The following is a 24,115-nucleotide window of genomic DNA, read 5'->3' as shown; positions in this document are numbered from 1 at the left end:
TCCTCATCCTAAATTTACAAATCACTGCTCTGTGTTTTATGTCGGTTTCTGTAGTGTGGGGTCTACATTCATGAATACATCTGCTCTGGAAATCAGGAAGGCCACGTTTTAACATTAGGCTTGCTGAATGTAGGCAAGATAATTTTACTTTTGTGCCCTGTGTTTGGTTACTTTTTAGACTCGCCCACTCAGCTCTTTATTAAAAAATCTTTTATTCCTAGTAATAGGAGGTGGTGACAAAGGAAACCAGGGAAGGACAAAGGTAACAACATAAATCCTAGAGGACTCTAAATATCAGGAAGGCCTCGCAGGCTCAGTCGCTGCCTTAATTCTGTGCAGGCACACATGAGCACAAGGTTCCTGTCTGTGACACTGTCGGGAAAGATTTTATTTAGCCTTGGCTGCGCTTGAGCATCATTGAGGGAGCTGGAAACATTCTGAACCCCAGCCGGTGCCCTGGCCCAAGACACCATAATGTGAAGTGGTCAGAGGCCCTACAACTTTTCTGCACTGAAAATGTTGGACAACCAGAACTTCCATGCACCACAATTATTCAGAATGCTGATTTGCTACCTGTACCTGTTGTGTGCTGCTCAGCACTGCCAAATCCAGTCGCATGTCCATCACCAGGCACGCACAGCTGCTTCCTCACAGGTTCCTGTGCTGCAGCGGGGGGATGGTCCCAGCTTTCTTATCTCCTCTTCCCCCACTCCTCCTTAGAGCTAATGCCTCTAGGGTGTCTTTTCCACCCACGTGTTTTTATTTGTACTTCAGAGTTTGGTTATTTACTTGATGAAGTCTGTCTGGCATTGACTACAAACTACAGCTGGCCCTTTACTCTTTTCATGATTCTGAGAGGAGGATAACGATGTCTGTCTGGTCCAGAGGTGAAGCAGCAGGTCTTTGTTTCTGGGGTCTTGTTTTGCTTTCATTCCATGTTGCCCAGGGTCCAGAAGAGCACTGTCTTCTGTTGCCATCCAGGGGACTACTGGGCAGACATTAATGCTCTAATGTAGGGGGATGTGTGATGTGAATGGCAGAACGACATAAATATGCTGTTGTGTCAGTGACAATTCTGTGGTTGTGCCAAGTATCTCCAATTCTAGGCCCCACTGCTACACTATTGTGGCTTTGCGCCTACAAACATTAAATAACCACCATACTGTTCTCAGATTTTGCTCTTTAAGCTTTCTCCACCCATTGATCTGTTTGACTTCTGTCTGTCTTTCAGAACTAACTCAATTTTGATTTTCTGGAAGCGAAGGAAGAAAACTACTGTGTGTGTTCCGTCTGCCTTCATGTGCAATGCTGTCTGACAATGTCAGCTTCTATGCTCTTGATTTTCTCTCCATGTGCACCACATCCGTTTGATATACAGTTCAATGATGGCACAATTGACTGTGAGTTGCAAATGAGTAAAAGCTGAACATGTTTCCAGCATATTTTGACAATAATTCAGTCACTTTCACATCTGGTTTAGACTCACTATTATGCGTGTAGAGCCATGAGGCAGCTACAGCTTTCATAATAAATGCAAATTTTAAAGATTTTATTTTTATTTTTTTAACTATGCGCACAGACGTGTGTCTGTATGCACACTCATAGACATGAGTGCAGTGGCTTTGGCCATTAGAAGTGTCAGGTCCCCTGAAGCTGGAGTTTAAGAATGTTTAAAATTCACAATTTTGATGCTGGGAACCAAACTCAGACCCTCAGAAAAACAACTCTTAACCACAGTTCATCTCTCTAGTTCCAAATATGATGGTTTTATGCCCAAACAACTTCTGATTGTGATGCCATTTAAATTAAAATACAAACAACATTTCATGTGTAGATGTGTAAGCTACCATCATATGATTTGTTTGTTTGTTGAAGGTAAAAGTGAACAGTGATAACGTAGACTCAGGATTTGATATCTGCACTTACTTTTGGTTGGTGTTCACTGTCAGTGTCATTTGCCCCTGTCACCTGAATCCAAGAAACTCCCCTCAGAAAGTTCATGGTGTTTTGTTAAAGACTTCCTGATTTGAATCTCTTGACTTCTATGGTCATGGTTATTTGGGCGTACGGGGCCTTCTGTTGGTTTTCTGTTCTTTATCTGCTTTGACAGTCCCTCTTTGTCTTGTGAACTGTGTGAAATCTCTGCTTAGAACACGTCACTCTGTCTTAGCTCAGTGTCAGACTGACCTGCTGGTGTCATTGTGGTGCTGGAGACTAATCCATTTGGCAAGTGAATTTTGTCAGTGGTGTTACTGTGTTCTTTCCTGCCCGGGGTGACTATATTTGATTTCAGAAATTATCCCGTTTCTACTATTCTTCATATACACCTAGACCTGGTTCAAAATAGCATGACTGAATTATCTTAAATTGGTAAGATTTAAATGGTGTTTCTTTAGCAAAAACTTATTGGAGACTCTTGTTTGTGTTTTGTCATGCTTCTATTCTTTTGGAGAAAAAAGTGCTTTCTAAAACTTTGTTACAATGTAATTGTAACAAAGGACCAGAATGTAGTTTCTCTTTTGATATATCGTTTAATTTGCAGTATTCCGTAAGCAGGTAGCTAAGAACTATTGAAATGTGATACATCTTGTCATTGTGGAATAATGTGGTTTTATAACATTTGCATATCTTTGCAAATAATTAGTCATTAAACTGTAGTCCTTGTTTGATTATTTTCTGTATATTTTTGCATAGAAATATCTCAATATTTCTTTTTTCTTTTGTTTAATTATTGCTATGATCAACGTAAAACAAGTGAATAGTTAATGATATTGATAAAAGTAAAAGATGCCTGAAAAATTTTTAATCGCAAAGTTTGCATAGTGATGTTAACTGAAAGGTGAGAGTTGTTGCTTCAAGTGCTAGCAGCCAAATAAATAACTAATATTTGTAGCTGATTTTGTAGTGAGTGAGAAGAACAATTGTTTTAACTATAACAAGGTTTAAAGTTTTTTTGGGAAATATTATTATTAAAACATAAATTTATTATATACAAATAAGAATAACTTTCTTTGTAAATTTTAATTCTAATAATTTTAAGATTATTCCCCACAAAATATTAGTTATTAGGCAATATGTAACTAAGATTAATAACCTTATTTTTGAAGAGGAGAACTAAGTGTCTTCAAAAATATACCTCATTTGAAAGCACCGCCATTTGGAAAATGCACATGATGTAAGTTTCCTCAATTAACAAAGAACTTGGGGATATCAATCCAAATAAGAAAATATAAGATTCTACCCCACTGTCATTTCAAAGTTTAACAGAAAATGGTGGAGAAAAGCTGAGGTTCAAAAATGTTGTGAATAAATCATTACAATCCCTTGTGATAATTCACCCCACTGCTACATTTTATTTTATATAATTTCTCTTATGTTATCTAATTAGGCTTTTCTCCCTGGCCCAGGAGAAAATTGAAAAAGTGATGATTATTTTCTTATTCTATTGCTTCTAATGAATAAAATATTTAAGACAGAGGAAATAACATTTAGGTTCAAGAACTTATTCCGTATTTACAACCACTTATTCATTCACCTATTTTAGTTTTCCAACAGTTTTATAATTTCATGACTTATAACACCTACTTACTTTTTTATTAAAAATAGCAAATGAACTAAATTTGTGTGTGGAATCTACACATGCCAAACACTTTGACTCTATTCATGCAATGACCACCTCATATAGCATTAGTTACACTCTGACAAATGGCACTGATGGAAACTATTCTAGACGGACAATATGTCATTATATTTTCCTAGAGGCTTTTCATTAGGTGAAGGGCAGATATTGGCATTCCACCTTAATTGGACTAGTTCTTCAGTAAATACTTTCCACTTGACTCTATGTTCATAGATAGACTTTGCAAGTGAAAACTCATAGATGGTCTGATAGTAATAATCAATTAAAATGAAAAATATTGAAAGGGTTGTTCATAATAAAGTCACAAACGGAGGTGTTTATTTCAAATTCAAGGATTTGAGTTTGATGCGACATGGCGTTTGTAAGCCTAGTTGCATTTTCTGGAATGTTAGACGTTTTCCCAATTTTGGAGTGAATAAATTCAGCCGTGTACTCTAATCACATATTAGACAAAGTAGTGAACCAAGGGAAGGAATATAGCACAAATTGTTAAAAGATTAAATGTCGTAATGATGAACTTAGGTACAGGCAATACATTTTCCCTTTCTGCGTGGCACATCCACCATTGCGTTCTCTCTCACCACTTCAGTTTATGGATGGAAGCCACCGGGGAAAGGCTGATACTCAGCCACAGCTGCAGAACTGCCTGGCTAACGAGTTTAGCCTTCACACCATGCTGACCAATTACTCATTCTGCAGAGTTATCAATACCACTTGTCAGACTCGTTCAAGTCGTCAACTGCAACCTCTCTTGCTCTTTGGCAATCATCTGATTCCAATGGTAGGTTGTTAGAAACCATTCCTGAAGCTTAGGGAAAAATAATTACTAATCGCATCCTTCATCACGAATTCAAGCATGGCCAACCTATCCACTGTACATGTCCAACCAGAGCATCGCCATCTCCTTGTTCAACTCCAGAATGCATTTAAGGTGTAGAGATTAACTCAGTACAGAAATGAACTACTATGTCCCATCGTTTAGTACAGGCCAGGCTAGGTGAATCATGTTTAAAATGCTATCATTTTCTATTTTTGAAATGCTCCTTAGAAATAACCAATTGTTATCCTATTTATCAAAGACAACATGTAGCTTTTAGCTAATGGAAAAGCTAGGGTATCTTTCAGTAGATATTTATTGAGCTCTTACTATTTACAAAACCCACAAAACAAAAGAAAATTGCTGGTGAAATAACTATACTTGATATCTACTTGCTTACTTAAATATTTACCAGAATTTTTGTCTTTTTCTCTTATTACTATTTTGTTGTTATTTAGAGTCTCTCTTAGTGTAGAAAGTAATGCTTATGAAATACGTACTGAATGAAGCTGAAGATGGACCTCAGCACTACATTGCTTACTAGCATGCTGAAGACCCCATGCTTAGCATGGTAATTAACTCTACGTTAATACCAAGCATCCTGAAATAAAAATAATTAACAAATTATTAAATAAAAATCTTAAGAAGAAAATAAAATGTTTCCTGAATGAGTGACTGGAAGATTGAACAAATACATGTCCTTTGGACTGATGAGCTCAGAAGTCTAGAAGGCAATTTCATCTGCCTTGCCCTGAATTACAAGTCCAGTCTAAAAAGCAAGGGCTAATAACTTCAATCTCTTTTATGCTTGTTATATAGCTTGACCAATTGCTAAATAAAAAAAGATTTATTTAACACTCTTTTTAAATTATCCCAAAACTTGTCAAAATCTTTTATTTCATGCGAGGAAGTTGCAGAGGAATAATTCTCCAGGGAAGAGAGCAGGTAATATTGGCTGAAATCATGGTGCTTTTTCACTCAGATGGACTCCTGTAATAAAGAAATTCATCAGGATAATGACAGGTTAAGATGTTTCTGAGTCTAAAAATAAAATGGCAAAAACAAATAGCACCAAATAATTCAGACTGGCATTTTATGATGTGAAAACAGCCTTTGTGAAATCCCCAGATGCTCATATCCTAAGAGGCCTTACTTGAGACGTTGACAGTTTGCTGATGGGTTCTCCAGGGCAAACCCATTCTTTAGACTGTATATGTGAAAGACTTCTACACATCAAATTCAAGTCAAGCATCACTTCAGATATATATGACTTGTAAATTTTCCCCCATTTCCAGAAAAATTTTACATAAAAACAAAAGTTCAAGTAAAAGGGGCTTCTAGATAAGAAATTATCACTATGCATGAGTAAAGTTGAAAACTACGTGGCTGTAATTCTTATTCTGAATATTCAAAAGTACTGACAGGAAAGCGTGCATGCAAGAATTTATATAAATATTTCATTGCCATTGAAGAACATTATGGTCCCTTATGTTATACAGACTGATGCTCAGTATGGTAAGCACTGTGGAAGAAGACACAAATACTACTGCAAAGGTTCTACTACATGACAATTTCTCTGGGCAGCTGGATGAAGGCTGTACCAACTTGGCAGAGGGAGTGTTTTGTGAAATTGCTCTAGAGGCATGTATAAAATTATATGACCCTCTTCTCTTAAAATGCGAATCACTTTCCATTATATATTTCAGAATTCAGTATTATTATAGGAATAACCAATAGGTTGTGATTTCCTAGAAATTAAGCTTTATGTTTTCCTGTGCAGAGTGTGCATTAAGAGGTGGATAAGGTTTTTTTTTTTTTTAATTATTATTTAGAGCAATCTTTTTAGAGTAAAATAATTTTTATTTGCTGGTAAAGTCCTATTTTAGGTTTCGTTAGCCTACTTCCGTTTTATTAAAAGCAAAGACCAACTAGTCCTCAGATTGGCCCATCTTCATCTCTCCTAATCTGGAAATATCGAAGCTCCTTAACTCTCCTTGTCATCTGCAACTACAAGAAGCCAATCATGAAGATTGTTTTTTTAAGGGCATTTTTTGGTAAGATAATTCAAACACCTTTTAGAGAACTGTTTCTCAGAAACAACTGTGATTTTATTCTTCGAGCATTCAATGTGAACACTATTTCCATGATTTCCAGTGTTTCCATTGACTTGAACCTTCTCCCAGAGAAACTGTTCAAAATTTCCAGAATCGTAAATTGCATCTTCTACTGGATGAGTAAGGTCCAAATGAAACCTCCATCCAGGGTGACTTCTCAGGCTTCCTGTCTTTCTGCAGTAACATGTTGAGCAGCAGCCACGGGAAGAGCTATTTAGACCAATCTTTAAATTTAAGTATGTTTTCATCAAACTCTTCCCCCTCCCACACGTGGTGTTCTGCATCTGGTGGTAGCATGCATCTGTGTCCAGCGGGCCATTCCAGGAGCTGTTTGTTTCCAGAAGGACCTCTAGATTAGAGGTCCCTGTTTCTCTCTCTCAGGAGCTGCTTAGAGGACTCAGGGCAAGGCTCCCAGTCTCACTGTAACACACAGTGGAAATGTACTTTGCACTGGGTGTTACAGTTAGCTTTTTAAAAATAAGATTGCTGCGATCAGACAGCAGTGGAAACTCTTGAATGCCAAAAGCCAGTGACGATACCAAATGTGTTAGAGTCCTTTGCTGAGCTGCGTTGCTAAGTATGGCAGAGGAAGTGGGCCGAAGTTTTAAACCAGGTCCACTCCCACCTTTGTGACCTACCTAAAAGGAAGAAAAAGAATGAGGGGGAAGAGAAAGAAGAGGAGGAGAAGCAGAAACAAAAGAAGCAGAAATATAAGAAGAAAGGAGGAGGAGCAAGAGGATGAGGAGGAGGAGGAGGAGGAGGAGGAGGAGGAGGAGGAGGAGGAGGAGGAGGAGGTCCAATTTGTTGCCCTAGTGACTAGGGCATGTTCACACTCCCTGCGGCCAGCCTTTTAAAGAAATTGAATCCTTCTCCACCTGCGCCACACTGGAAGCCATTAATTGTGGAAAGCATCGTTATCACAAGACTTAAGAGTTCTCTTCCATGGCTTTCTGTTTAGGCTGTTAGTTTTTTCTTGAGGGAAGTGGGCTACGGGTAGTCATTGTCATATAGGTCTTTTATGTCCCTCTGTCTCAACTATGAGTATGCAGTCATCAATGCCATGGCAAAAGTAGCTTCCTTGCCCTTTGGAGTCAGTAAGACTATGGGCTTCCACATGGTTTCCAGCGACAGCATAATCTAAGGACCTCAGCATGGTTTCTGGTAGAAATATAGACCACAGACATCAACTTGGCCCTATGCTGCAGCACATGCCACAGGCATGATCATAGCCAGAAGGCAGCACAGGCCAAGGATATCAACACTGGCCCCAGATGGAAACACAGATCATGGAGGTCATTGGAAGAGGTCAATAAAGAAATGAATAATTTTCCATCCACAGACCAGCCCTATTGAACAATTACATGTTTCTGAGGGAGCTCCAGAACACTGAGGCAAGCAGTGATGCTGTTTCCACAATTTCCATCTCCCAGCAGGGTAAGCAGCAGGAGTTTCAGCTGAGGGGCCATGGTATTGATGACTGCAGACTCATAGTTGAGAAAGAGGGACAAAGATGTTCCCATGCTAGGAGCTGGCTGGCCGGCCTAGGGCCAACACTACTTGATATTGAGCTGTTTCTGTGGGATGTCCAGGGTGCTACCCATCTTCCTGGTGCTAGTACCTTATGGCTCATTGGTTGTGCTTGTAGCTTACTGGCTGAGATGCAACATTAAAGTGTATATACATTTGCCATGTGTGGATCTGTTCTGTCACCTTTCTTTCCAACTTCATTAGTCCACTTTTTAAAAGCATCTTTCCATAAAGCTTGCCTTTTCCCCACTTAGTTGTTCCAGAGCTATTTTGGGTTTTGAAGACACCTTTTCTGACACCATGTCCATGGTTCTCTCAGACTCCTTGGAGTTCTACGGGAGGTGTCATTGGCCTGCTGCCATCTTTATTTTCTTATAGACAAGTTAGGTAAGTGAATTAATGAGATCTATCAATGTTGTTGGCCAGCTGGGCTCATTGGCAGTTCCTTTCCATTGATAGTTTAATATTTTTATATCTTCTAAGCATATGATAACTAATAATATGCCACATCTCTAAGGGTTTGGTCAATAGAATTGAAGGTACTAGCCAGGGCATGAAGACACTATGAGGATACCACAAGGGATAGGATGACACTTGTTTTTGAAGTGGAGATTCTTATCTCTGTACTGATATCAGTGCCTGAATGTCCATAATTCTGAGCAAGGCCAGATCTCTCATGGGAAAGACAGGATAAAGGTGTAGTAATTTTGCATATAATTAGAAGAAGCTATAATCTGGATGGTGTGATTCAGTAAAGATCTTTCATAACCTCCAAATATTTCAACCTAAAAGTTTCATATGGCCATTAATATATTTTGGAGATTTCTAGATTCACAGCATGAATTCAGGGTATATGAACAGACAGCCTGGGAGGTAGAGAATGCTACATGTAATCATCTTGGAATGTGGTGGTATCTGCAGATAATCTCACAGATTTGCTTGCTTTATCTTCATTCACCTGAAGCTTATAGATCAATTAGAAGACTGGGAGATGTCTTTTCGGTTTGTTTTAAAATGCACTCTGCAAAGAGAGTGAGAATCACAGTGTGTGGGCACTTTCTTCTTTTATGAGAACAACCACCCAACTACTCATAGCAGACAGAGCAACAATGACAGATAAGAAAGATCCCACTTGTAGATTTCTAGGACCCTCTGGATCCTTTTATTTTGCTGTTCTCCCATGCGTCTCTCATTTAGAGTCCCAATAGGGTGCTTTCCCCTCTGTCCCAGTTTCCTGGTAAGTGAAGGCTTTTGTGGGACATGCCCCTTGGGCTAGTATGCAGATATAAGTGAGTATATACCATTTGATTCTTTCTGCTTCTGGGTTAACTCACTCATTATGATCATTTCTAGCTCAATCCATTTATCCACAAATTTCGGGAATTCCTTGTTTTTAATAGCTGAGTAGTATTCCATAGTGTATATGTACCACAGTTTCTTTATCCACTCTTCTACTGAGGGACACTTAGACTGTTTCCATGTTCTGGCTATTATGAATAAGGCTGCTATGAACATGGTTGAGCAAATTTTCTTGTTGTGTGCTAATATGATAGGCAGATTTGGGCCCAGGGGTCCCGCTCAAACTAAGGCACCAGCCAAGGACAATACAGGAGGTAAACTTTAAACCCCTTCCCAGATCTAGCCAATGGTCAGAATATTCTCCACAGTTGAGTGGAGAGTGTGATACGATTTTCTCACGTACTCTGGTGCCTCACATTTGACCATGTCCCCTGGAGGGGGAGACCTGGTGGCACTCAGAGGAAGGACAGCTGGTAGCCAAGAAGAGACTTGATACCCTATGAGAATATATAGGGGGACGTAATCCCCCTCAGGAACAGTCATAGGGGAGGGGAATAATGGGAAATTGGGGGGGGGAGGAATGGGAGGATACAAGGGATGGGATAAACATTGAGATGTAACAAGAATAAATTAATAATAATAATAATAATAATAATAATAATAATAATAATAATAATAATAATAATAAAAATAAAAACTAATGGTGGAAAAAAAAAAAAAAAAAAAGAAAGATCCCACAAATTTCCAAACTGGTGAACCCATGAGTTTATTGTTGTTGCTTATAAAGGAGGTGAGAGGTTAGTAGGAGGGGCATGTGTGGCTTAAAAGTTGCTGCAGGTGCTCTGTTCAGGAAGTTGTCTGCAGTGCCAATGTGTTCCAGGCTCTTCCCCACTTTTTCCTCTAACCGATTTAATGTCTCTGGTTTTATGCTGAGGTCTTTAATCCAGTTGGACTTGAGTTTTGTACATGGTGACAAATATGGGTCTAATTGCATTTTTCTACATGTAGACATCCAGTTAGACCAGCACCATTTGTTGAAGATGCTATCGTTTTTCCATTGAATAGATTTGACAAAAATCAAGTGACCAAATGTGTGCAGTTTCATCTCTGGGTCTTCAATTTGATTCCATTGATCCACCAGCCTGTTGCTATGCTAGTACCATGCTGTTTTAATTGCTGTTGCTCTATACTACAGCTTGAGATCGGGTATGGAGACTCCTCAGGAGGATCTTTTATTGTATAGGATTGTTTTTGCTATTCTGGGCTTTTTGTTTCTTCATATGAAGTTGAGAATTGATCTTTCAATGTCTTCAAAATATTTTGTAAGTATTTTGATAGGAATTGCATTGAATCTGTAAATTGCTTTTGGTAAGATGGCCATTTTTACTATGTTAATTCTCCTGATCCACAAACAAGGTAGATCCCTCCATCATTTGATGTCATCTTCAATCTCTTTCTTCAGAGATTTAACCTTAAGGTCAACAATTAATAAATGGGATATCATGAGGCTGAGAAGCTTCTGTAAGGCAGGAGACACTGTCAACAGAACAAAGCGACAGCCTACAGACTGGGAAATGATCTTCACCAACTCTTCATCTGACAAAGGTCTAATATCCAAACTTTATAAAGAATTCAAGAAATTAAACACTACCAAACCAAATAACCCAGTTGAGAAATGGGGCTCAGAACTAAACAGAGAATTCTCAACAGAGGAATATCAAATGGCCGAGAAACACTTAAAGAAATGTTCAACCTCCTTAGTCATCAGAGAAATGCAAATCAAAACGACACTGAGATTCCATCTTACCCCAATCAGAATGGCTAAGATAAAAAATTCAAGTTACACCACATGCTGGTGAGGATGTGGAAAGAGGAACACTCCTTCATTGCTGGTGGGAATGCAAACTAGTATAAAAACTTTGGAAATCTATCTGGTGCTTTCTCAGTATACTGGGAATAGGGCTTCCTCAAGACCCAGCTATTCCACTCCTTGGAATATACCCAGAAAATGCTCCACCACACAACAGGGACATATGCTCAACCATGTTCAAAGATGCCTTATTCATAATATCCAGAACATGGAAACAGCCTAATTGTCCCTCAGTAGAAGAATGGATAAAGAAACTGTGGTACATTTACACTATGGAATACTACTCAGCTATTAAAAACAAGGAATTCCTGAAATTTGTGGACAAATGGATTGGACTAGAAATGATCATAATGAGTGAGTTCACCCAGAAGCAAAAAGAGTCAAATGGTATATACTCACTTACATAGAGACACTAGCCCAAGGGAGCATGTCCCATGAAAGTCTTCACCTACCAGGAAAGTGGGTTAAAGGGGAGGACATCCTATTGGGACTTTAGGTGAGAGAAGCATGGGAGAATGGGAAATAGAAGGATCCAGAGGGTCCTAGAAACCTACAACATTATGATGTGTGGATCTGGGTCCAGGGCTCCTGCTCAAACTATGGCACCAGCCAAGGACAATATAGGCAGTAAACTTTAAACCCCCACTCAGATCTAGCCGATGGACAGGACATTCTCCACCGTTGAGTGGAGATTGGTGTCTGACTTTCATGCAAACACTGGTGCCCCATTTTTGACCATGTCCCTTTGTTGGGGAGGCCTGGTGGCACTCAGAAGAAGGATAGCAGGTTACCAAGAAGAGACTTGATACCCTATGAACATGTACAGGGGGAGGATGTCCCCCTCAGTCACAGACATAGGGGAGGGGAGTAGGAGGAAAGTGGAAGGGAAGGAGGAATGGGAGGATACAAGGGATGGGCTAACAATTGAGATGTAATATGAATAAATTAATAAAATACTTTTAAAAAGTTGCTGCATCAACAGAATGCCCCATCCCTCACCGCTTTGGTTGACATATCATGAAAGCTGAAAGACATGCAGAAAGGTGGACAGATCATAATTTTTGCTCTCTACCGGTCCTTTCTGCCTACGTTACCTTGTAGAGAGTGAGCTGGAGAGCCTTCTACATTTCAGGGACATCCAGCTTCAGTTTACTTTCTCAATCTTAAGAACCTTACTCCAGAATAGAACAATTGAACTTGGAGGACACTGCTGTGCAACATCAGTCTAGATGAGGAAGACTTTGGCAGATGTCTTTTTTTTGTTGGAAGAATCTTTGTGGTGAGATTAAAATGAGGATGCTTAAATGACTGCTGGAGCTTTCTGAAGAAGTGATCATGAGTATTCACTGAGACAGCTCTGAGTTGTTTATACAATAGACATGTTATACTGAGATTGCTCAGTGTAATATTGAGATCACCCAGATTTCAAGCTCCCTAAAAAGACCACCAGGACTTGACTCAATACAGATGCAACAAACACAGGGTCCTGTATTGCAGACTCAGAGCTTTGGATTACAATCCTTCCGGTGCAGCAGGATAGGAGAGTGACCCTGAGCTTCAAGGGCAGTGTGCTTATAAAAGGAAGAAGGGGTGGTGGGTCCCAGAAATGTTGATCTTTAGGCAGGTTGGGTGGAGGCTGGATCTTCAGGGAAGTTGTAGGTCCCAGGAATGTTGGTCTTTAGACAGGTTGGATGGAAGCTGAGTCTGGAGGGGAAGTCTTTTTATCTCAGAGGAACATTGAGATCTAATTGTATGTAATCGCTCCGGTGGAGTTTCTGGGGACTGCTGGCAGATGTCATTCTCAGAACGCAGGGAGAAGGGTCACCTAGGGGACAAGTTCTCATACAGAACATCATTAATTGCAGAACATACATTATGTATAGAATATGGCATTAATTTTTCCCTTACTGATACAGTCATTGGGATCAATGGAGACTCTTAGTAGCACGAATCTGGATACGGATGAATGTGGAATTCTGCAATCAGCATAGGCTATAAAGGGGAAACGAATGGATTGTGAAGGTCAAATCTCCAGGGAGGACCAGATAAGTGTAAAGTGTAATAGGACATTTATTTTCCTGCATTTTTTTTTCATCTGGTGAGAAGTTAAGATTGGAGTATATTGGACTATACATTCTTATTTAAAGAGGAGTTAAGGTCTATTCTATAAGTTAACAATATAGGAAATCATGAGGGGGAAAATGGTTAGTTGCAACACACACACACACACACACACACACACACACACACACACACCTATTTAAAGTGTAGGCACAACAAATCAAAGTATGAGAAGCTAAACTCATAGTTCAATAAACAACTCTCAAATGAAATGCTTTGTCATTTTCCTCTTTAGATAAAGCAGCCTTAATTTTGCTCTAGCAAAAGTTATTTTGAATATTTCAATTTCTAAAGAAGTAGATGAAGGTACCCTTTTGTCTTCTTTCTTGTTGTCCTTTATACTTCCTCTTTCTGGTTTTCTCCCTGGTCTTTAAGCCATGTAGAGCAGGTGTAAACTGGCCTTCAGATGCTTTCTCATCTCTGGATGTTGTGAGACAAGTACATCCCTTTCTCCTTTCCTTTTATGTGTGTTATGTGGTTCCCTCTTCAGTCCTAATTTGGAAAGATGAGGCATCTCCTCGAAAATGTAGTTCTCCATTCTGAGCAATTTCCCAGCATTTCTCATTGATTAAAGTCTAGCCTACTTTAAATAACATTTGCAATTCATAAGCTATTGGACATTATTATAAATAGTCAGCAAATGATGTGAACAATAAAGGAATGTGGAGTTTCCAAGCACCTGGCCAAGAAAATGGTTCTGAGAGGCTCTGTGGGTATCATGGGACACCCACCATATTCAATGGGACACCACATTTAATGGAACAGACCTGTAAGTGGACCATGTGCTGTGAGTGGAAACATACACACTAACATTTGTAGCAGTGGCTTCATGCCTGCTGAGGTCATATGATTTTTATCAAAATGTTATTTTTTGTCAAAAGTAAAACTTGAAATTGTTCATTGAGTTAATAAACTGGATGCTCTTGTTTAATGATGGCAATCTAATAATAACCTAGCACCTCTTACTGGTGTCTCCAGTCTGTCTTGTAGCAGCTGCTTTTCTAGTGCCTGTTCCTTGCTTTGGAAATATTCTTGTGCCTCAGTTTGCTTTCAGACTCCCTTTCCTATTGCTTCCAATGTATCCTTTTCTCCCTATCCAAATTTTAGGAGTCTGTGGTGAGCATTGCCAAATCAGCAGTGCTTCAGCATGATTTACAGAAGGCTTAAGATAAAACTGCATTTTTCAAATGTCAGGGCTGGAAACTCCCTCGAGCTTAATTTAAGGTCTCTGTTTCCTGAAATCTCATTGACATAAAACATCCAGAACTTCAGTTTAAATGGGCTTCTTTTCGAGGGAATTTTTAATAGGCATGCAAGGCTGCCTGTATTTTTTTCTTAAAAAAAACAAAAAAAACAAAAAAAACAAAAAAAAACCTCTTTTTAAACAAATAGCAGTGAATAAATTTCTTTTTCCTTTTCTTAAGGAAAGAGAACTCATATGATGAGAATGCATGGATGTGAGACAATTGATAGCCTAACAAAAAGTGTACAGACTACGTTAAACAGATAGTGCCTGCTGCTCTGACATGCAACAGTAAGCACAACATAAATAAATAATTTCATGCCTTTGCAACCTTACCGGAATTTTCCAGAACTTTATTGGGGTGAATTCAACATTAGGAAAGCATTTGTGGTTAGACTAGCAATAGTAGACATTGTTGCTTTTTGTTGGCAGAAAACTAGCATAGTTGTTGAAAGCTTTGTAAATAGTGTCTGGTACCTAAACAATACACACATGGATTTTATTTATGATGGTTTCTAATAACCCTGAACTTGGTATCAGCTGGTGGTAGTGCAAAAACCAGTAGTAGACCACCCAGCATGAGTTGAAAATAAATCAAATAATGCAAATATATGGTACATATATGTGCATATGAGTCTAATGTAAATTATGCTTTTAAGTGTTGTATGCACATTATTGGGGTCTAACCAGATAATCTAAGAAAATTATTCTTGATTATTTTTAAGGCTAATGTTACTTATTTATCTTGAAATTATTTTTCTATTGGTTAATTTTGTATGTTTAGTTATAGGAAACATTTAAATCTCTGTGTCTTTTATAGAATTATCTAGAATTGTAGGAAATATTGTTGAGAAATTTTAACATCCGTTCTTACACTTTGCCAAACTTCCGGAAATTTAATATTGGAATGATAGGGAAGATATACTTCAATTACCCAAGGGAAAAAAAACAGAAATTGGGAATGGAGGACTCTCTGGAATGTTTGTTCTACAATTGCCTTTTCTAAGAATGGAGCTTACAAGCCATGTAAAAGTATCTTTATAGTGGGGTTGTTAATCTTCTTTTTATACAAATTCAGAAAAATATCAAGAAACATTACTTTTAACAGCTGAAAAAAGGAAATATCATCTAACTGAAATTCTCTCTTGAATCTAACCTATATCAGTTTTGGATAAATATGGTTGAAATACAGACAATTTTCTATTGATCTTTGTCACAATTGTCATAAATGTGTATGAATTCTTCCTTACCATTAAAGAAGTTAGCAAGTTACATATTGCCATCTCATTGGCGGATTACTGTTCTGAGAATACCAAAGGTGCCTGCCAACCTTCTTAGGTCGCAGGCAGTCAAATGCCTGTGTGGTGACAATGGATCATCACAAACAATGTAACCATCTGTATCTATAGCTCTCACATCGTATTAGATCGAAGATTACATAAGTGAGAGAAGAAAGCACCACTGTTCAGCTATTTATTTGCACAAAAATCACACAGGTACTGAGCTATTCATTCTGGTTCAGTCAGTTAGGATGGGTATTACAAGTGTGAACCTTTAGATGATGCCAGTGTCAACGGTTTTAGTTTCCTGGACTTAGTGGACCCTTGACTGTTGTAGTGATTTTCCCGCCCGGCCCCAAGATCTCAGAATAACGGCTCATGAGACTTAAAATATATTTATAGATCCCTAGACCATATAGCTAGGTTCTTCTATGATGTGCTCATAACTTAAAAAAAAAAAACCCTATGCATACTAATCTATATTCAGCTATGCAGCTGGTTACCTCTGTTCTGGTACCATGTGTCTGTCCTCCTCACATTTTGCCAGGGTGAATCTCCTGTACCTGGCACTATCTCAGAATCGTTTCTTTTCCTGGATGTCCCACCTCCTATTTCCTGCCTTAGCTATAGGTATTAGCTTTTTATTAACAGATGATGCTTCCATACAAACAAAAGGGAATCCTTATACACTTTACAAGAGTTTTAGCACAAAAAACTGGAACTTACAGAAGGGTATCATTATCAATGACACAGCAAGTCAAGGATCAGCACTGTTAAACCCTGGCATCTCTGTATATTTTATGATTTTTCTTCCTTGAAGGTCAATGCGTAGTCTTCTCTTGCTTCCCAGGACATTGTTCTCTTTTCAGAGCTTCACAACCTTTAGTATATTCTGTTGGTTACTCTATTAATTTTTCAGTTTGAACGTTATAATATTCAATTTCTAAATGCCATGCTAAATACATTAGGTCATCATGTGGCTAATGACAGAAAGGTGAGTGCACAGTGGGCTGTGCTGTACATTCTTTGCATATTGTTTTATTAGAAGACTTTACCAGGATATACTAGGAAACACAGTCTCATGCTACATAGTGAGAAAGCAGATCCTAGTCTTAAAACAGCTAACCCATATTTTTCCCTGCTGCCTACCATGAATGTGTATGCTCCCTATTAAAACTTTACTTTAATGTGTTCTGCTTAGCTATGGATAGTGTGAAATACTTGTGTTTAGCACTTATTTTGCCTGATCCTTGGAGATTTTCTAAGTTATACCGTAGCCTTTCCTGTGGACCTGCCCAAATGCTCTCTTACAGTTCTTGGGAAGGAATGATTGTACTTCAAAGTCTGCATTGCTATTTCATCTCTTTAAGCTATTTTTTTAAAAATCAATTTCCAAGATAATTAAATCTGAACATAATGATGCTTCAAACAAAAGACAATTATTTCAAAAGCATTACCAAATAATTGAAGCCAATTAATGTTCACACTTTTGGACCTTGTGTTCTTTTCTTACATACTTGAAGTCCATCAGCTTTCTCTGAAAAGTTCATAGTATGGAGCATCTGGACTGTGTCAGAGTTGTGTCTGATTTTTTGCCTCCCACAACACATATGGTTTGTTTCTGGTATTTATCCCTGGCGTGGTAGGGTTTGGATGTGTCAAGCCTCTTTTCATCTTTAAAGAGAATGGTTTTGCATAAATTATTATCTTTGTGGGTGTGAATTATGATGCTTTGCCTTTGATATTTGTTTTAGAAATTATGAGGAAATGCCTGTTCTTCTAGCTTATTTCTCCAGGAAGATATTATATATCTTGTTAAAAAGTATACAATTTCTTCTATGCTACATAATTTTTTCCATTTTAATCCTGCTTTTCCAAGTTATTCGTATATTTACCATATTTTAAATATAACATTTGTTTAACTTAGTGTAGTATATATTTTTCACCCATACAGAAATTATTTTAATTTATACAATTTGTCAATATATATAATTTCAGTAAAGTGATATAAATGTTTCTTTTTATTTTGAAAATATGAACTTATCATAAGACACAAATAAATAGATATTCAACATCAAATCATGAAACTAATTTACTTTAAAGATAAAGACAGTAAAGACAGGGTCCTGGTATGACTAAGACAAGAGGATGAACACTACTGAATAAGGGAGGAAATTATTGCTCTATGACTCTTACCTTGGAAAGCAAGCAAAGAATATCACAGATTCAAGAGACTGAGTGAGATAAGCTGGGCATGTAAAGTGTCTGCTGTCCATATTCCAGAACAGTTTTCTTGGAAACAAGGAAGAACATCTTTTTCCAGAACAGAAAAGCAGAGCAGCAAATGGAGATCATTGCCATTAGTGTATTTCTCACACCAGTTCTCAACGGTGTGGATGGTTGAGGAAAAGTGAATAGAGACTATTGTCAGAAGTGAGTGTTTTTATTCCAGTGTTCACCCATCTTCATTTCATGAAGGAACTTTCCATCAGTTTTCTCCTTTACAGATGGAAATTAGAAATCCAGTTTGTAGATCAAAGAGCTGGTAAGTATATTGAAAATTACCCAAAGAAATCACCAAGTAAAGTGGTGAGCTGGCACTGAAAATAGGTTGCTAGCCTCCAAAACCCACGGCTACCTGTGGGCTTCTCTCTGTTTGCTCTCTTCCCTTGCAATAGGAAAGGAGGTCTTCCCATGTTGCTAAAGTAGCCCATTGTTCATCTTCTAAGACTATTTGGCATTACTTTTCTCTCCCCACATGATATGTTTCCTAAAATTATATTAAAAACACACTGTTGCTGGCCGTGGTGGTGCATGGCTGTACTCCCAGTACTCAGAGTGGCAGAGGCAGGTAGATCTCTGTGAATTCAAGGCCAGTCTGTTCTACAAATCGAGTCCAGGACAGTCAAGGCTACACAAAGAAACTCTGTCTCTTGAAAAACCAACCAACCAACCACCAACCAACCAACCAACCAACCACCAACCAACCAACCAACCAACCAACCAAAACCACCCTGTTATCTTTCAAGGAAAACAGATGATCATAAACCATACCTGGACAGGAATTTATATCTATTGGTTTTTATTGTTGTTGTTGTTATGTGAATAATGTGGTATTTAACCACTATTGAATTCATTTTGTTTACTGATAAAAATTGGAGCTCTAGCTCAGTTTTAATGATTGGCTGGAGTAATAAAACTAATATACTTGATAATGAAAACAGTATGTTATGTGTTTTAAATTGCTGTTACTATTCTTACCACAATGACTACAGAGATGCTAAGTCTTCTCTTTGACAAAACATGTTAAACATTTGGTTTCTCACTTTATAGAAAGTTGATTCTCTGGAGATAATTTTTACACAGTGTTTACTGCTGTGCTGGGGCTTGAGGCACTCTCACATCAAACAAAAGAGCTTTGAGCCTTTGCTCACTTCTTACCTAGTCCTCGCTGTCTGCATTGGCCTTTGTTGTTCTTGTTTATTTCTAGGCAACAGAACATTCCTAGGTGCCAAGACTGCATCTGAGGGGCCCAGACACACAGAGTGCCATAGCAAGGAGGGAGGAGAACAAGACAGGAAAAGAGTGGCCTAAAGACATAAAGCTCCTAAGGCAACATGTCCCCACTCTAGCCCAGACATTTGCCTGTTTTCTTACAGCCTGACTTTTAAAACTGTTCAAATACTAATAATTAAGATTTTGCTTGGAGACATCCCTTATCGGTTGAATTTCTGTGCAAGAATATGTGCACACAACTTCTTTTTAAAATTACAATTTAAAAAAGAGAAAAAAAGTATAATTAAACATAGTAAAACAGTGCTATGTTTTAAAAATTACTTTCCTTTACAAAACTAGATGAAGGGAATATGATGATGTACTTCCCTAGCCTTCTCCACAGTCAAATATCTTCTATTTTGTATGAATCCAACCTTTGCTTGGAATATTTAAAGTATTTAAGAAAGATTCATAAGACCATTTTATTTGTTTAGAGAAAATACATAAGAGACAGTTAAAGTATAATAACTGAACAGTTGCCCAGCTATTCATTGGTTCATTCATCTTTCATATGATGGTACCCAAAAGTCCAAGACAATGAATCATTTATTTCCATGCACATTATTCTAAAGTGATCTGGACTTCAATATTTCATATTGTCCAGGTAGTTTACTACAAGCTTTGCATTTTACTATGTTCACTTTCCTGCCAAACACAGTATTTTTATTAATTATTTGGAAATTTCATACAATATACACCAATCATATTTGTTTCCAATTCCTCTCAGGTCCGTGTACCCACTCTTGTGCTACCACCTCTAAAATCATCAAGTCCAATTTGTGTTGCCCACATACTCACTGGAACATGGTCAAACTCCTGGTGGCCAGCCCCTTGTGTACCCCACTCACAAGAAGGCAGTAACTGTGAAAAGCTACACTCTAGGATCTTTATCACACTTTTTTTTTTAGTTAATATGCATTGGTGTTTTGCCTGCATGTATGTCTGTGTGAGGGTGTTGGTCTCCTGGAACTGGGATTACAGACAGTTGTGAGCTGCCATGTGGATGCTGGGAATTGAACCTGGGTCCTCTGGAAGAGCAGCCAGTGCTCTTAACCACTGAACCATCTCTACAGCCCCTTTAGCACAATTTTTTAAAGGCCCTCTTCAATAGCTTATCATATGGAATGATTTTTGGGGGTGGGGAGGGGTTGGAGGGTTGTCATAGAAGCCTTCAATGCCTTACATTCCTAGCTATGAATCTGCAGTCATCCGTACCACTGAAAAAAAAAAAAAAAAAAAAAAAATCTCCTAGCCCACAGCATTCGGAGGCAGTATGGATCATAGACATCAGCCTGATCCCCTTGGGCAACAGGGATCAAGGTCATCAGAATGTTCTCTTTTAATTTGATCAAGTTACAATCAAACTTGGTCGGTTTTAAATGTAAGGAAATCCACACATTACTTTGTTGCCTTGAAAGATGGATTGATAAATATTTTCTACCTTGTAGAGGAAAATTCAAAAAATATTCTGAGAACACCTTAATGTAGTAAAATGACGTCAAGATATATAATCTCACCAAATCGCCTTAGTGGAGTGTGTGCCAGTTGCTTCTGAATATATAGTTCAATTGAGATCACTCAACACTGTACCCTTAAATTACAAATGTGTGTAGTGTTCTATGAAGGGTGTTGCTTTAGGCTTTGGGCTGTACTATTGATCACACAGATAGTTTTATAACATGCACAGATATTTCCTTTAAAGTTTATGAATACATCTGGATAATAAATGAAGACCTATCTGATGTGATACACTGTTTTTGCAAAGGAAGTAGTGCTTAATGACAAAGAAGGGCCTAGGATAATAATTAAGAAAAAAGTCACCATCCTTATCTCAGCCTTTGAAGATTCAAAGTACATATACTGGTAATGGATAATATAATCTGTGGTATTTTTTGTTTGCTTTAGAAATTTTGAGTTATTGAACTAAAGGAGAAACCTTAACTATGCCAAATGAGTAAACAACTATTTAATGGAAATATAATATTTTTGGTCTCTGTATATACTTATGATTTTGAATGAAAACCTTTAGTAAATGGAAATGTTCTAAACACTCATTAATAATACACTTCATGTAGATACCAGGTATCTTTTTTCTTGTTCTATGTAGTATTTATTGGATGGTAATTTAGTTCACTTAACTCAAACCAAATACAATTAAATAACTTTAGCTAAATCTCTATTATAGTAAAATCACTTTAAAGAAAAAAATGGCCAATGAGATTATACCTTATAGATGATAAATATCTAAATGAAATACATCTATTCACCATGGTCCTAGTTTGATAAGAATGTGTAGAAAGGTATACAGAGACCAGTGGCTAAACATATGTGCTCTTATGTAGCAATAATTTGAACCATTGCATGAATATATTGCATGAATTTGATGATAGCAGTGTCACTCTTTCTTGAAATGTTGAGAAGCACCTACCATGGAAATAAAAATCTCTTAAAAATATCAACTAAAGCAGAAAAGCTGTTTAGATTTGACACAAGTTTGTCTTTAAAGTTTAAACTTTTCTGGATTTAGCTATCAACAAAATAAACAGAACATTAAGAAATAGGCTACACAAGCGACGTGGATTTAAAAGGTTTTTACTGGTGTCCAATGCTTCAATGATGCTTACAATGAAAAGTCAGGGAAAGCTAAAACTGTGTGTTGTGATGGCTTGAACATATTTATGAGGATTTTTGCTTAGGTTCTGTATAAATAAACATTGTATCTACACATGTCATGTTAATATTAAGAGACATAAAATACAGTTTTGTTCTATGAGAATAAAAGTAACAATTTAACATAATGGTGTGTGGTTAACAAATGCAAGAGGAACGTAAGATTCTTACTTTTATTTCCACCTTTGTATTTTTAAAAAATATGCATCCTTGCCCTTAACCACATGTGCTTGCCTGACATGCAGCATTGCTTGGCTATGAGTTACTCCACCAAAGAGACCTTGAACAAATATAGATTTCCTGTTTGAAATGTGTTTTTATAGTAGCCGCACTGTTAACTAGCAAGACTAAGGAGGTCATCAAGGCCACATGTTCCAACACTGTAGGTAGATGAACAGAGCGGAAACTGGAATTTAAACTGAGTTAGTGCACAGAGGGCTTAAAGAATACAGCGGGCATCTTTCTGCTGCTCTTCTCTGGAACTCCAGATTCTAGTTGAAACACGGTGATTAAACTACAGAGAAGAGTCTGGCATAAAGAGTATTTTGAGTGGTTATAGGGACATTATCTATTGGCGTGGCTCCCACTGAGAAGAGCTTCAGGATTAAAGAAGCTCAGACATAGGAACTGGATAAAACAAACAAACAAACAAACAAACAGGAGGAAAGGATCAAAGAGAAAGCACAAAAAACAGATACCCATACATTAGACTTTGTTTTTATCTGATTATATTATAGTTTGTTATTATCCCTTAGAAGCCTGTTTTTCTAATGAGAGAAACAGTGGATTCCTATGGGGGAAGGGTTAGGGTAGAAACTGGCAAAAGTAGAGGAAGGGGAAACTGTAATCAGGATATATTACATGAGGGAAAAGAATCTATTTTCCATTTTCCATAAAAGGAAAAAGAGAAAGAGGAAGCTAAGGAGGGCACAGAGAAATTATCGAAGAATATCTGACATAAAACTTTATACATCAAGGATGGTGAGGCTGGCATAGAACAGTAATTCAAATCCAGAAATTACACTATTTAGACTTAAAGCAATGAGGTTTATTTATTTGGTTGGTTGGTTGGTATTTTTGTTTGTTGTTGTTTTGGGGGCAGTTTTTGGTTGTTGTTCCTGTTGTTGTTTGTAATGAACACTGTGCTCCATTCATTTGGGATCCTTGTTCTCTGGGGAAAAGATAGCAGTTTTCATTGCTTCTTAGTTGTACTTCTTCTATCCAGAGGTGTTTCTCTTTCTTCTTCTAGGGAAATCCAACTGATAGTTCAGTTCACAGTTTACATGTCACGAATTCTCTGAAACCCTCCTGATCCCTCTTTAAACATCAATCCCTCCCTTCCTTCTGAATGACACCATTTATGCTGGGACCTTCAATTTGGCACTTAGCACATGGCAATGTGGTTCTTCTTTTCAGCACTAATTTGCTGAGTTCTATCTTTACTTAGCATCATACAAGGCACCAGAGGGAAAACCAACTGGACACAAACCCTCCTAGGCATGGTGATGCATGTCTGTAGTTAGAGCACTCAGGAGGCGGCGTCAGGATGATCAGATTCAAAATCATTCTCCTGGCTATATATTGAGTTCAAGATCAGCCTGAACTACATGAGACCATGTCATAAACAGAGCAAAATGCCTGACTTAAAGAAAAACCTCGGTTTAGGAAGGGAAATATGTACATAGCAGGTAAATCACACCACCACTGTGATACGTGCAACAGGCAAAACATAAGCAGGGCACAGTTTTAAGGCAGATTTGTTGCTGTGGTCTAAGGCTAGTTGTAAGAGGAAAGATTTGTCACACGTGGTGATGATAACTCATGTCACGGTTGATTTCATTTTGAGCTTTGTGAAAGCAGAGCCATGCTTCTCTCTTCTTTACATCACATCAGCTTACAAGTTCACAGTCATGATCTGTCCACAAGACATGAACAGGTGGAAGTCTACTGTGAAGGGACAAAGTGTCTAGAATACAGTT

The 24,115-nt window shown here is 37.9% G+C and overlaps 1 pseudogene; it reads right to left on the bottom strand.

Moving 5' to 3' along the window:
* Positions 1-1,146: 1,146 nt before the first annotated feature.
* On the bottom strand, positions 1,147-6,757 carry LOC127194137 (60S ribosomal protein L22-like 1; annotated as a pseudogene).
* Positions 6,758-24,115: the final 17,358 nt, after the last annotated feature.

This window comes from Acomys russatus, chromosome 10 (genome assembly GCF_903995435.1).
Source record: "Acomys russatus chromosome 10, mAcoRus1.1, whole genome shotgun sequence".
Classification (NCBI taxonomy): domain Eukaryota; kingdom Metazoa; phylum Chordata; class Mammalia; order Rodentia; family Muridae; genus Acomys; species Acomys russatus.
This window is presented reverse-complemented; position numbering and strand designations above follow the sequence as displayed.